General features: G+C 40.9%; 1 protein-coding gene across 1 annotated transcript in view; it reads left to right on the top strand.

Moving 5' to 3' along the window:
• Nucleotides 1-14,960, top strand: part of CDH13 (cadherin 13) — a 985,128-nt gene that overhangs the window by 318,276 nt on the left and 651,892 nt on the right. The window lies entirely within an intron of this gene.

Below are 14,960 nucleotides of genomic sequence, written 5' to 3'. Positions count from 1 at the left end.
TGTTCTGTAGAAAAGCAAGGAGTCTAGAAAAACGATGCAAACTTAATTTCAAGGAAGATGGCACATTCTTTATGCTCCCCTTGGAGTGAGTCAGCAGCGAGGAAGCAGGCGTACCTTTCCGTAATTCCCACTTTCCTTTGCCCACCACCTGAGAGGATTCACCGGGGTCCCTTCTGCACTTTGCAGGATTTCAAATCACTTGAATGACAGCCTAATAAAGGAAGCCACGAAGTTCCCATGTCTTCTTAAATTATCACTTTCTTACCAGATTTCAGCCCCAACGGCCATCCATCTGTTGCCTCAAGAATGGAAGAAAACTTTTATTTCATGTGCCTTGTTTTGCAAGCAAGTCTGAAACCATACTAGTGTCCGTGGGAAAGAGGGCGGTAATGGTACCTGGCATAGACGGGGCATGAGGAAGCAGTGGTAGCACTTCTGTCACGTCCATGCCATCCTTGGTTAGATAAAGTCCAGAAGTTGGTGTCCCTAATCTCACCTCTGGGGGCTTACCCCATCTTCCATTCTGAAGGTCTTCTGAAGGTCTCTAGGGTCATAACTGGCAAACTGTTTCAAAACAGGCCTCTTTAATATCTTCATTACAGATTTAAACATAGGTCATAGATTTTGTTTTTGTTTCTTTTTTGAGAATTTTAATTGGTCTAGATCATAGGACTATTGTCCCTTCCCTCCTAATATACAATTCTCTAAGCAAGAGTGACAACTTTGATGGCCTGGAAAACCTTTTCAAACAAATAGCAACACATGTATCAATAGCTCTCAATACCAGCACATTCATCTGAAAAATCGATCGCACACTCTTGTTAGGTGTTGCAAGCATCACGTTTGCAGTAAGTTTGCTTTTTACTACTGAGAGACAAATTTCAGGCAAAAATCAAATATTTTATAAATCAGTGTTTTAATATGTCTTCCTCTGTAGTGCGTTTTTTATCTAGATTGGTCAAGGTTATGTTGATGCATCTTCAACTCAGATTTTAACTCCTTTACATCAGATACCACATTTTGCAAGACTTTTTTCCAGTCTGGTTTTTGTCTTTCCTGCCCCTCTCGAGTCCAGTTGGTCACTAAGGAAGCCACCAGTCCACTCCCATCCTTCATCCCACGGTTACCTCCAGGTCATCATTTATAAAACTTCCCCTGGTATGTGGTTGGGTGAAATGAGCTATTGAGGGACAAAGCATAACCGGGGGGCACAGTGACCCTAATTGGCCGCTGATGTGGGCACTGCACAGGGCACACTGTGATTTATAGGACTGCGGTTTTGTCTGCAAGTGGGGAGAATCACAGACGTTTGAATACAGCTGATTTCAGCCTTAAACATGGGAAGGGCCGAGGGGAGAAGATATATAAAATTTAACAAACCCATTTGATTGCGTTATCTAAGGTGCAAATAGAGGGCTATACAAATTTACCAGAGAATTTTATATTTAATCAAAAAGAATATAATGTATAGAGCCATACAAAAATATCAGAAAGCAATGAGGAAACCTTTAGTAACAGATCACATAAGAAAATTACATTTTCAGTGAGAGAGGCAGTGGGAGAGGGGCACTGGGGGCTGGAAGGCTGTTCTGGCAGTGAAACTCCACTGGGAGACTCATTAAGGACACAGTTCCTCGTCCTGCAGTGAGAAGGGACACCCTCAGGATGACATCAGGCTGGGGTTCTCATGCAGTGTGGAAGTGTGTTCTAGCCCAGACTTTGTCACAAACTAGCTATGAAAGCATGGATACATCACCCGTCTAAAATTTAGTGTCCTTATTTGTGAAATGAGGAGCTTGACTTGGAATCAGGTCTGAAATCTTACTGAGCATCAACATCCCCAGGGAAGATGTCGGTTGTCTAGAAGACCAGAGTTCTGCAGGGTTCCAGAGCCACACATCCTTTAGGTCAAAAGTTGTAAGTAAGTGTTTGCATGAGCAATAATTTGGTCTGATTTAACTAATTCACCCATAAATACATTTCATAAAGCAACTGCTCAACTCAGTACGGCTGAGGTGCTTACATACAGAAAAATACTTGCGTTATGGTTCTCGTCATCAAGGAGATTAAGTCATTACTTTGAAATAATGAAAATAATAAGTAGTTAACCCCATAAAAAAATACACAGTAATGGACAGGGGTTCAGAGGGACAGAAAATTAGTTCAGACTGGGTTGATAATCAAATCAATAGAAGTGAACACACTGGTTAAGCATGACCTTGGGCGAAGAAGACGGTGGACTTTGAGGGTTAGTGGCCCCTGGCTGAGACCACCTCATATGTCCATCGCCCCCAGGGTCCTCAGAGTCTAGTGGTCAGAAGAGGTGTCTTTGGACAGAGCTTAGATGGGCCATGCCAGCTTTTTTCTCTTTCTTCGAGACCTACCTGATCCTGTCTTCTGATTCACACATTGACTCTTAGGTCAATACAAGTAATCCAATAACTATCTACACTCCCTGTAATCTTGGAATCTGCTTCTTTCTGTTCATATTACAGGACTCTTGTTGGTGGGCTACTTTTACATTTTATTTCCCAAGGGCAGTCTCTGTTTCCTCCTTTCCAGATATTTCTGGGCCACTGCCTGGACCATTGCTCCTTGGCTCTGGAGAGCATTGTACACATTACAAATACTTACATTCATTAACCTGTCAATACTGTTTTAAATTGTTGCAGGTTCAAGTCAACATTGGCTTTAGACTCAGCTGAAAAAAATAAAAGGCAATAAAAGGCAAGGGACAGACAGATATGTAAACTGACCCTGTGCAGATTCTAGGAATTGATCTTAGACTCTCTTGCCAGCCTCATTGTGAAGCCAAAATCCATGATCATTGCAAAATAGTGTTTTGGGTGATGTCAGAGGACTTTCCCCACGAGAGACTATTTTAGATCAATAGCAAACAATTGCAGCTGAATTACTGTCCAAGGCGCATTATATAAGACTGTGGCTCATAGTTTAGAAGGTGCGGCTTCTCAGGATTTAGTTGAGCGCTTCTTCTCACATCAGAAGAAATGTCCATAACATCGCACTATAAAACACAGACAGAGGCCCTTGAAACAAACACCAGCGGGAACAAACATCTGCAGGCACAGTTTTCCTGAAAGGTCCTTTGACAGGGTTATGGTCAGGCAGAGTGTCCTCAGAACAGCACTCGTGCAGCACTTGGCTGTTTTGTGCATAGAGAGGAAGCTGGCGGAAGATGAACGTGCAGGGCAGAAGCACTTCCCTCCACTGCTGCCCTCCCCACAAGAACCCCTGAAGCCCCTATTCTTTCCCCAATCCTCCCTTTTCAGGAACAGAAACGCCTTCTGTAGAGCCAGCCTATTCCCTCTGGTGCCGCTCTCAGGGGAAGTACAGCATCTGGCTCCTACCCTCCATCTAATTACCCATCTGTCTGTGGGGAGGGAAGGCATGTTCTATCCCCTTTCCCTTTCCACGCATTTAGATGTGTTGGTGATGAAGACCACAGCAGCTGCACCTCAGCACTCACCCTTGCACATCACACTAGCTGGCTTAGCTCTTCTGTTCAGGTCTTGTTCAGCGCTGCCTCATGCTAGAGACCCACGTCTCTAACTCTCCTGCGCTTTGTCTCTGCCCACAACTCTTGCACTTGACTGGCTCATGTTTCATGTTGCTCACGGATTCAGTTTCACAAGCCTAATTGGGGTGACGGAGACCTCCTTCCTTAGGCCTGCTCAGGGGTTTCCCTGCTCTGCTCTGGCTTACCCTTTCAGCACCATCAAAGAGGCCCTGCGGTGGGGAGTCTTTGCATCCTCGTCTCCCAGCCTTTACTCAACGAATGACCCCTTTGGTTATTTCCCCCTCAGTCTGGAAGCCATGTATTGAAAGAACTTATATGCCAAACAAAATGTGTTTAATAATCATTCATTCATTTTTCTACATTTTAAAGATTAATCAAGGTCTATGAAAGGGCCAAAAGTTCTTATTAGTCTTTGATAAATGGAAGGACCATTCTAAATGGATGATATTTAAGCCCCCCAAGAACACATTTTAACTAGTTCAGATGATCTGATTATGGAGACGTTTGCTGTTTTGTTCAGCTTTTTGAAATATCTAAGCCATTAACATCTAAGCAAAGTGTTTAAGAGAGTAACTTTGGACATAGAAACACATGGGTTTAGATTCTACCTGACTTCATGACCTTGAGTGCGTTTCTGAACTTAATACATCTCATGTCTTCATAGGTAAAATTGGAATAATTATACCTTTGACTCTATAGGATTATCATGAAGATAAAATGGCATAATGTTGACAAAGCACTTAGCACAAAGAGGCCTAAAGCAAGAAATCAGTAAACGTCAGATGTTGTTATCTTTATTTTTACCATCACCATGAATTATCATCACAACCCAAGGCTTGGGAATGGGAACCCCAGATCAGGAACCCCTCTCTCTATTCTTGGGCAAATATTCATTCAACTCAACTGTGGCCGAGATGAGACTCTTAGTGATTTGTGTTATACCCACCCTCCCTTCTTCAATAGTAATGGAAATTTTAGCTGGGCATATGGTCACCCAGCTAAAGATTACTTTTTCCAGCTACCTTTGCTAGGTGTGGCTCTATAACTAAGTGATAGCCAATGACACATGAGTGGACATGATGTATGCACTTGAAGCCGTGACCTTGAAAGGAAAGAAGCATGTTCCCCCTTCCTATTTCCCCCCTTGCCCCCGCCCCAGCTGGAATGCAGACATTACCATAAATCATCTTCAGCTAAGCCAATGGGGGCACATGCAGGAGATGACGTGTTAGTAAGGTGGGTCTCTAATACTATCAATGCCACCATTCCGATTCTGGACCACTGTTACGTCGAGGGAGAAAGAAACCTCTTTGTGGCTTTAAATCACTGAATCTTGTCATATTTTATTACAATACCATAGTGTGTCCTGAAAACACAGCAAACAACTAGTTTCAAAGTAGAAGTAATAGTCTTTCCCAGTTACACATCTTCCTGAAGTTCAGAGCCACATCAGCCTCCACGGCTTACTTCTGATGGGATATAACTAGATGACGACAGGGATCATGCTGCATCTTTTGAGATGGAAGATTACCCACCCCCCTCATGTGCTGCTGGGAAATCAATATCTTTTAATTATGAGAAAACGCACTGTGTTTACGTTTCACATGGTGGCAAGAGGAAGGTCAAATCACAATTCTCACTGCCATAAGCAAAACTGTGCACTGCTGTGTTTGTCAAGGGGGATGCAAAATTGGATGAACCTGAAGAGTTTTCATCTTCCTGTTTTCTCCCTTGTTTGTTTACACGGCTGTACTTTACGAGATTAAAAGGCTTACAGAGCAAAGCACAGCAAAGGAAAAGGAAAGCTTCTGGCAGATGAAATAACTCTTCCATTTTAGGACAAAAAGCAATTAGTGACTTGAGGTTTTCAGGGTGGGGCAGTGATTGGGAGGTTGTTATAGTCCTTTCCTGTTGCATATCTAAAACCATTTGAGAAATAATCAAAACTATAAGTGTGCGCACACACACACACACACACACACACACACACACGCACACACACACTGGAGTAAAACCCCTTCCTCTTGCCGCCGCCTCTACCCCATGACCCATCAGCTTCCTGAACTGGAATAACACTGAGCTTTCTGAGTATAGAAATGTCAGCTCTGAGAACAGCATATGCTTCTTGGTGTGAAAATCTTAGGCCGCCTTACAAAAGCCAACCCAGGGCTCAGAGTGGCCCTGCCCTCTTTGCTCTGCCTGACTCGTCGCCACGTTAATTAGAGTCACCTAATTTCTTAGTGAGCACTCACTGGCCCAGGTCATGCATTGGAATCGGCCATGACATTAATGGTAGCAACAACGAAAAACAACCTTGTTTCATTGTAGCTCCTTATCAGGAGACATTGTTCGCCTCATGGTAAAAATGAAGGAACTGAAACTGAGGAATATCATGGGATTTACTTAAGATGATTTAGAAAATCATAATGAGTGGTTATAATGGTGATGGTGATGGTGATGGTGATGAGGATGAGGATGGTGATCGTGAAAATGATGGCGGTGATGATAATGAGCATGAAGTTGATGGTGGTGATGGTGGTGATGGTGGTGACTTACTCTAGGTCAGGGACGTGCTAAACATGTACTTACAAGCAAATGTGTAAAATTAAAATGCTCAGTGCAGTGTTTAAACCTAATTAGTATTTATTAATTGCCAGCGTCAGGGGCGAGGACTAATATGAGGCAAGAGCCTTATTCAATTCAGGCACAAAATGTAAGAAGTGGTGCCTAGAAACTCAGTAATCAAAATAAATAATAGTTTAATGCAGTAGTTTTATAAAAATAAAAATTAATGTAAAAATCCATGGTAAACAGAGTATCCCCATGTTAAATAAAGATCCGTTCAGACGTTGCACTGGCATAATTTGCCCCACTCCCTTAGCACTGATCCTGTCCCAATCGCTCACCTAATGCGAATCTCATTTCATCCTCAAACAAGCCTGACCCCAAGTTGTTCCTGTCCCTGTTTTATAGAGGATAATACTGACGCTCAAGAGGATTTTCCACAATTAACATCGCTACTATGGGGAAGAACTGGGATTTTGATCCAATCTACCCAACATAGAAGTCCAGGTTTTGCCCCTTAGTCTTCCTGGCTTCGAAAATAAATTTGTCACATAATTATATTCACTGTAATTTTCTGGGTCACTTTCAAAAGGCAGAGAGTAGAAAGCGCCTGACTACCAGCTACAGCTGTTCTCAGGGCAATACAGTCAGCTAACATGACCCTGATACTTACGGAACTCTGAGAATGCATTTATTAAGCCTCCACTCATATAAGTAATCCATTTAACACACTTTGAATTTCTATGTGGAAGGCTCAGTGTTCCATTTCACAGATGGGGAAACAGAGTCTCAGAATTGGGTGCTCAGAGCCAAAATCAATCCATGACAGAGCTACCGTGGTGACCAGCTCAGTTCTTCAGGGCTGGTGAAATCTAATTCTACTGCTCCATAGTTGTCCACATTTGTCTCTTGAGCCCTAATGCTCTTTATAGTTCAGCATAGAGAACTATGTCTCCCTTGAAGAAATCTATTTTGTTTGCATCATGCATCACTTTTCCTAGAATTACTTTGAAAAATAGCATATTAATGCATTGATTTTGATAACATCTTCTGTATTGGGATTTTATTTATTTTTTACTACATACTAAATTTTTTTAAATTTGTTTTTCTTTTTCTTTTCTTTTTTTAAATTAGTTTTAGGTGTACAAAACAATGTAATAGCTAGACATTTATCATTTATATCCCTCACACAGTGATAACCCCCCATCTACTACCCCTCTGACATCACATACAGCCATTACCTTGCCACTGTCTCTATTCCTAATGCTGTATTATGTGATTTTAGAATTAGGATATATTAATTGAAGACAGTTTAGAAAAGAGTGAAAAAAGAACAAAGAAAAGTGCTTCCACCATTCACAAATAAGCATGGATGTCATTTTGGTGAAGTTCTATTCTAATCTTTTGTTTTGTTTTGTTTTATTTTGTTTTGTTTAATTTGATATTTCTGGATGGCTCATCTCCTCAGTGATAACAGAAAATGGTGATAGGAGATCAAGGAAGATCTTAAGACTGGACTTTTCTGCCCAGGGCAGACCCTTGACTCCATCTACTCTCACCTCAGTTTGGACATTGTTTAATCAAATATCCTCTACCACCCTCAACTTCCCAATGTAGGCCATTTTACTGAGTCATTCTCCTCAGCTATAAATTAACAAAAGTTGCCCCATACCCTAAAGTAATTCTTAGCACTTATTGATAATTGGATTAAAAATATTCGATAGCCTCAGAATAAACACAGAAAAATTAAACATAATTTTAAGGCTATTACAGAATACCTTATATCCTATCATGTACCCCCTAAATGTTGGTGGAACCCGAAATTGGAAGCCCCATTACATACTTTTCCTGGATCCTTTTTTGCCAAAGATATTGTTCTTCTCTTTTGTTCGCCAGTGCTTTTCTCGATAAGGAAGCTTGTACTCTGTGCCCATAGAATTTTCTTTGTTCACTTGACTGTTTATCTTAATCTATTTACACACCAGTTACTCTTCTCTCCATTCTCCCCAAAACATCTCTTCAGATACCGAAATGCACATTCTTTCACGTTCCATCAGCAGTAACTTCACCACTGCCTTTGATGTTTGAAGTGTCACTGTTGTGAAAATATCTTTCCTCGGTTTCCATTATGTTATATCCTTTTGACTTGTCTCCTTATCTAACTGTATACCTTCTAAATCCCTTTTTATCCCCCATTTCTCTCTCCACTTTCTCATTGCAAACATCCTTCAATGTTACTAGTATTTGGCTATTTTCTTTTCTCCTTTCTTTGTCCCCAAACTCCTATGGCTCCACTCTTCATGCATCTCCCCATCCCGAGGTGACTTGCAGAAGGTTTTAAAAATGTTGTGTAGCTATCTCGAAGTAATAGAATTCAGAGGAATACCAATTTTTATTACCCTTTTCTCTTTGATTTTTTTAAACAAGGAACAAATACATATGTAGAGAGAGACACATAACACATGTTTATGTATATACACCTATCCTTACATCAAAATAAATTCCTGATGATACCAAGATATGCATTCAAGGAAACCATAAAAATCCAGAAGAAATCAATCAGGGGTGAATTTTTTATCATCTTGTGGTTAGCCAGACTTTAAACACGTCACCCAAAGTCAAAACTATAAGCTGAAAAATTGATATAGTGAGTACATAAAATGTTAATGCTTCTGTAAAGAAAAACTCTGTAACAAAGTATGAAGGCAAATAACATATTGAAAAAAATATATATTTATACCATATGTCCCACAGGACAAGGGTCCCTTTTCAGTAGTGTGTCCTCCAGCACATGTTTTAACCTTTCCATGCATTTCTTTCCTCATCAGTAAAATGAGGCTCGTGCAGCTGCCTCCTAGAGTCCTCATGAGAAGCTGGGACAAAACAGTATTTATCAGTGGTTTTAATCTGGGGGCTATTTTGCCCCCACCTGGGGGGTGTTTGCAATATCTGGTGTGAACTTGGGTTGTCATACTGGGGATGGCTGCTGGAGTCTGGTGGGTAGAAGTCAGAGATGCTGTTAAACATCCTACAATGCACAGGGCGTCCACCCAGACTGAAGAATTACCCAGCCCAAAATGTCAGTAGGACTGTGGTTGAAAAACTCTGGTTTCTATAGAGGACGTTGCCGAGCACCTGTCACGTAGTAAGCGCTCGGGGAAGGTTGGTCATTATTGTGTCTCTTCTTAGCACTCACTCTGGACCTAGGTGCGTTCACTCCCCACTGTTTCTCTCTTAGGGATAAAATGTGATTTGAGGTACATCTTACCCATTCTGCACCCATTTTCTTTTCTCTGTTTCCTCAGTGCTTTTTACTCCCAGATGCCCCTTCCAAACTTCCATGAATTTTACTACCAACCAAATGTGCCACCACTTTTTTTCAAAATCCAGAGAACTTCTATTGTGAATTCTTACTACTCTAACTTGATAGTTTGAGGCTCTTCAGCTTTCTTCTTTTCTAGCATTCATTTTCTAGTATTCGGCTATTTTCTTTTCTCCCTTGTCAGTTCCCAAACTCCTATGGCTCAAGTCTTATTGCTTGTACCCATCCAGAGGTGACTCGAAGAATGTTTATCAAGATGTTGTTATGTGAGACTGTTGTTTGGTTATGTGAGGCTGTTTGGGGTTATGTGCGACTGTTGTCATGATCCGCTAGAGGGACTGTAAGTCCTTTAAGGGGAAAGATGAATTTATGTTCATTCTTAAAACCCCCAACAGTGCCAACTCAGAGTAGAAACCTGCACAGAGGGGGCAAGCAACTCATGTTTGTCAATGCAAACCGCTTAATAATTCCATTTTTAGATCATTCTTGCAATTGAGAATGCAGTCAGAGCCCTCTATTTGGACCACTTAGCACAAGTAATCTTGCATTGGTTTGAATCCTTATAACCCATTTAAGTGAGTTTATTGTTCACGCAAGTGAGGGTCATTCAGTATGTTCAAGCAAATAGTAACCAAGGCTGATACTGGATATTTTTCATCTCTTCCTGCTCCAATGGTCCAGTATTCATTCAATGTGGAACCACCAGACCGTGGCCAGGGCTTTAGCCATGAAGCTGCCACTTTCATTTTAAATTTCGAAAAATAGCAATTGACTGGGAGGTAGTTATGCAAATCAGGAAGCTTCTGAGGAATTATCTGGCAACTACATTAATGGATGTGCCATTCTTAGAAAAGAATACTCACTGTTTGCTTCTCCTGTCAGAGGGGTTCTGCATGGTCATTTATGTATATGGATGATTGGATCCGACCAGAGGACACTTGATGTGAAGGATATTTGTGCATGGTAACGAATCTAATTCTTGTTCAGTCAGTGGGGTCCCTCAAACCACAGTGGGGATCACTTTTGACTGGGAGGGGTCAAGGGAGGACCTTCAAGTGGCAGATTCTCTGCCTTTGCTGGCTCACTGAATTTCGCTCAGGAGAGCTGTACGCTTTAGGCACACCTGAAAACGTACTTCTTCAGGTGAGGAAAGCAAACTCACCTTAAGTTCCAACCACATTCCAAGGACTGTTGGCATTTATTCCACAAACATGAACTGAGCTCCTTGATGTGCCTCCCTTATAAGCACTGAAGACAGAACAGTGTACATAATTGGTTGAATGATGGCTGCCAAAAAGATCTGCCCACATCCTAACCCACAGAACCTGTCACTATCACCTTATTTGGAAAAAGCGTCCTTGCAACTGTAATTGAGTTCAGGATGTCAACAGCCTATACTATACATATAGTATATTTATTGAGCATATAGTATATGTATTATTTCATGACTTTCTTACAACAGAATAGCAAGGTAGGTATAAAATTCTCAATAGATGAAAACACTGATGCTCTGCTCAAGATTACTCAGCTTGTATATGATGGCACTGGAATAGGGACCCAAATCACTGTCCTTTCCCCAACATATGGATGACATGTAAATATTTGTTGCCTCATTTCAATTTTTCCTGTAACTGTTTTGTCCCATATGATCATCTTGATAAGCCTAGCTTGCCTCTGAGGCCAGCACCAATGTAATATGAGCTGAGACTTGCCCATGGCAAGTGAGGGGGGCTGTCACTTTGGCAAAAGCCAAGGCCTACGATTGCTATCTCTCACAATGTCTTCAGATTCTTGCAGTAAATTTGTGACTCTATGTAGCACTGGACTGATCATTTATTTCTTTAAATGGCTTCAGTGTATATATGAGGGGTTTTTTGTTTTGTTTTTAATTTTAGTATCTCCAAAAGCCCGATTCATAAACAGGGTCAAAATGAGGAATGCTGTGTTTGGAGAATAAATAAATATAAAATCGTGATAGTCACATATTATCATTGATGCAGTCACCGAACATGGAAAAGAGAACAGAGAAGGCATCTTATTTCTTAAGCAAGCAACTGTAGCCAAATTGCCAACCTCTTCCACTTGATCACATTGACCTCTCACGTTGATCACTGTGTGTCATGTTCTGGGATGTTATAGGAAGAAACCAGGGAAAGACAGGTGGGGGAACCAAAACTGAGCTCTACCTACTGCTGTGGCATAGCACTGGAGCAGAGAGGATTACTAGCCCTGGGCAACTCCTACTGTTCCATTCAAAGGAGCCTCTGAATGTTTGATGGAAGTAGTTAAAGATCTGTGAAGAGTCCTTAGCCTGCATACTACATCTCCTAAATAATTCTGTGTAAACAGGAACTTACATATTTGTGATGCCTCTCTGCCACTTCTTTTGTAGTCTCATTTGGTTTGTTTTGGAGAAAATTCCAAGTGGATTTGCTTCATGTAAATATTGTACTTCTTTATCCTATTAATAAGGGAAGAGGTAGGAAAATCAAGACCATCGAATAAGTCAGACTAAAGTAGGCACTCAATAAATTCTGTCTGCAAATATGATCTCTGTAAAGGAGAGGGATATTCTGATTCAGTGATGCAATTTTCATGGGTTAATAAATGCAACTATAGCAGCAACATACTCACAGGTGAGAAGGACCCCATTCCTGACCCAGTGAACACTGCCATTCTTTTATATCCATTCTTGTAGATGGTAGGGACACAGATGGGGAAGAAGAAAGACAGGAACAGGGAAGGCTGCAAAAGTCTCTGTAGGCTCAAAAGGATATGTGTTGGGGAGAATTCTGAAGTAACAACATTGTGCCAGCTCAGACCTGGGCATCTAAAATAGTTAGGGTATTGGATAATAACTATAATAAAGACACTGCAAAAAGAGAGGCTTAGATGAAATAGAAATGTACTTCCTCCTCATACACCAGTCCAGGGCAACTAGGTGACTCGGCTCCACAATGTCATTCAGAGATCCATGTTTCGAAAAGGACAAGACTGGATTGCCATCTCTTGTGGTATCTTCAGCAAGTTGCAGTAGCTTTGTGACCCCAAGTAACATTGGACTGATAATTAATCATACCTGTTCTGACATCCTCTATGGTGCTGTCTTCTTCCCTATCTTCAACACCTTTAGGAAAGAGACAGGGAGGAAGAAAAGAGAAAGCTTCTTTCTCTTAAAGGACTACAAGTCCTCCTCTCACTTCCCTTCATTCTCCATTGGCAAGAGCTGAGACACATGACCACAAAGGAGGCTGGCAAATGTAGTTTCTAGACAAGTAGCCATGTGCCCAGGTAAAATCCAGAAGGTGGGAGGTGAGATTCCATTCCTACAGGAAGACAGTTTCTGCCAGAGCCCCAAACAGGGGCTTTACATTACAGTGCTGGATTTTAGATGAATATTTTGTCTCCAGTTAAGATCTTGGCAAGGTGAAGAGAGACTTCTGTACCAAAGTCCATAAACTTCAGGCCCTGTCCTCTACTCACTCTTTCTCCCTCTTCAAATCTCATCACTTTTGTTCCCTAGCTTTTGTGACACATAGAAATAGTAAAGTGCCATTCTAAAGTCCCTTAGCTGCAGCAAGCTCCTGTCCCCATAACTCAGTGTCCCTCCCACACTGCTTTCCCTGGAAATTGGACATCTGAAGGCCTGATGTCCTTCAGGTGTCCTTTAGGCCTTCAGATGTCCAATTTCCACGTAGAACATTGAAAAATGTTTTCCATTTGCGAAGGACAAAAACAGACAAAAGAGAGTCTTCAATTATGAGAGTGTTCACCTCTCCCTCCCCAATACATAGGACTTGTCTCACAGTGTAGTTTGTTTCAGAAGCAGCATGGAATTCTCATCACAGCTCCTGTTCACATTCTCACCAGGAGCATCCTAATTGGTTCTCTGTCTCAGACAGGTGGGCTAGGCTTCGGTGTGTTTTGCTTTGTTTTGTTTTGATTTATTTCTTTCTAAAATACTTATGCTGGGTTCAGTCATTTAAAATAATTACTTTCAGAGCATTTAAGAGCCTTGACAAAATTATACAAGGTTGTACAGTCATAGCCATCGATAGCGGTTCAAAACAAATAGCAGACATTGAAGGATTTAGTTGAAAATGTGACCTCTGCCGTATGATTCAGAACATTCTCTTCCTAGTATTAGTGTTTGTTGGTTGGTTTTATGTTCATTTTTAATGAGGCAGGAGTCCTTAATTTGAAATTTGAAATATAATTTAAAATTGTTTTGAAATGCACTCGGTCCAGGGTCAGCATTGCATTCAGTATCCTTGAGGTCAGTAGCTTAAGATGCAGGTGTTTTAGGCACACGATGCTGAACCCAGGGGTCTTTTAACTCGAAACTTTATGGTAATTTTCATCTTCTGGATGTTCAGTGATGGTACATTCAAGGCTTAGTCCCATCTTTAATACAAAACAAAACAAAACAAAACACACACACACAATAGTTAATTACCCATGAAGGAGTTTATTGCCATGTATGTTTTAGACCCAAGTGATAATATAACCTTATATACAGAGAGGGGAAAAAAACACACCATGATCTGAGACACCTTCTCCCAGGTGCATAAGAAAACAAAATACAGACATGTCTCAGACATGGTTCTGACTGACACAACTTACTTTCCCCCAAGGCAGTTCCTTTGTGAAAAATGCAAAAGCCTGCCATTCCGGGACGAACCCGAAGCCAAGCCTGAGAAAGATGGGACGTGTTGGGGAAGGCTGTCCCTGTGCTTGACTGCTCATTGTAGCTTTAATAACACCATTCTCTGTGGTGTCATTTGCTCAGTCTTTGTTGACAGCCCAGATCCGAACGGGGAGTATTCACTTCTGTAATCATTGGTTTACTTCTGATAGTGTCTAACCAAAAAATAAGGAAAGTGAGCCATGACTCCAACAGAGTTTGAGGGGAGTTAGGAGCCATTATTTATGTTTAAAAAACTGGATCTTTTCAAAATGGTGGCAATCTTATTTTCAGAAACTGGTTTCATCCCCATACAACGTTTGGGTGAGTTAGAGCAGAATAACTCCCAGTTCCTGTAAATCTCTCAAATAAGAATGATTTGCCATTAAAATGCTTTACCTGTTCTATTTTTCTCCAGAATACTTAGATTTCAGTAAATTAGAACCAGTGATAGCTATGGCAATGTTTATTGACCCTTTATGCTAGATGTCATGGCAAGTGATCTATGAACACTATCTCACGTAAGCTTCGCTCTCGTCCCCTACGTTATATATATCAATATGTGACCCATTTTACGGATGAGGAAATTATAGTTAAAAAAAATGTAGAGTAGATTGTCCAAGTTTCTATAACTTGTCAAGTTCTGAGCTCTGATTCCAGGATTTTTGCTGTGAATTCTACTGATTCCTTGAGAAAATTTCTCTAAGGGCTAAAAAATATCTTGTGAGAAAATGCCACAAAATTATTATGCATTTAACTTTTTCTTTCTTTTTTCTATATCCATACTTGGCCAACTAGCAACAATAGCAAAAAGTCACATTATATTTGTCCTTTCCTTCAATTGGTCACTT

Source organism: Rhinolophus sinicus, chromosome 8, assembly GCF_057876585.1.
Source record: "Rhinolophus sinicus isolate RSI-liver-muscle chromosome 8, RSI-T2T, whole genome shotgun sequence".
NCBI classification, from domain to species: domain Eukaryota; kingdom Metazoa; phylum Chordata; class Mammalia; order Chiroptera; family Rhinolophidae; genus Rhinolophus; species Rhinolophus sinicus.
This window is presented reverse-complemented; position numbering and strand designations above follow the sequence as displayed.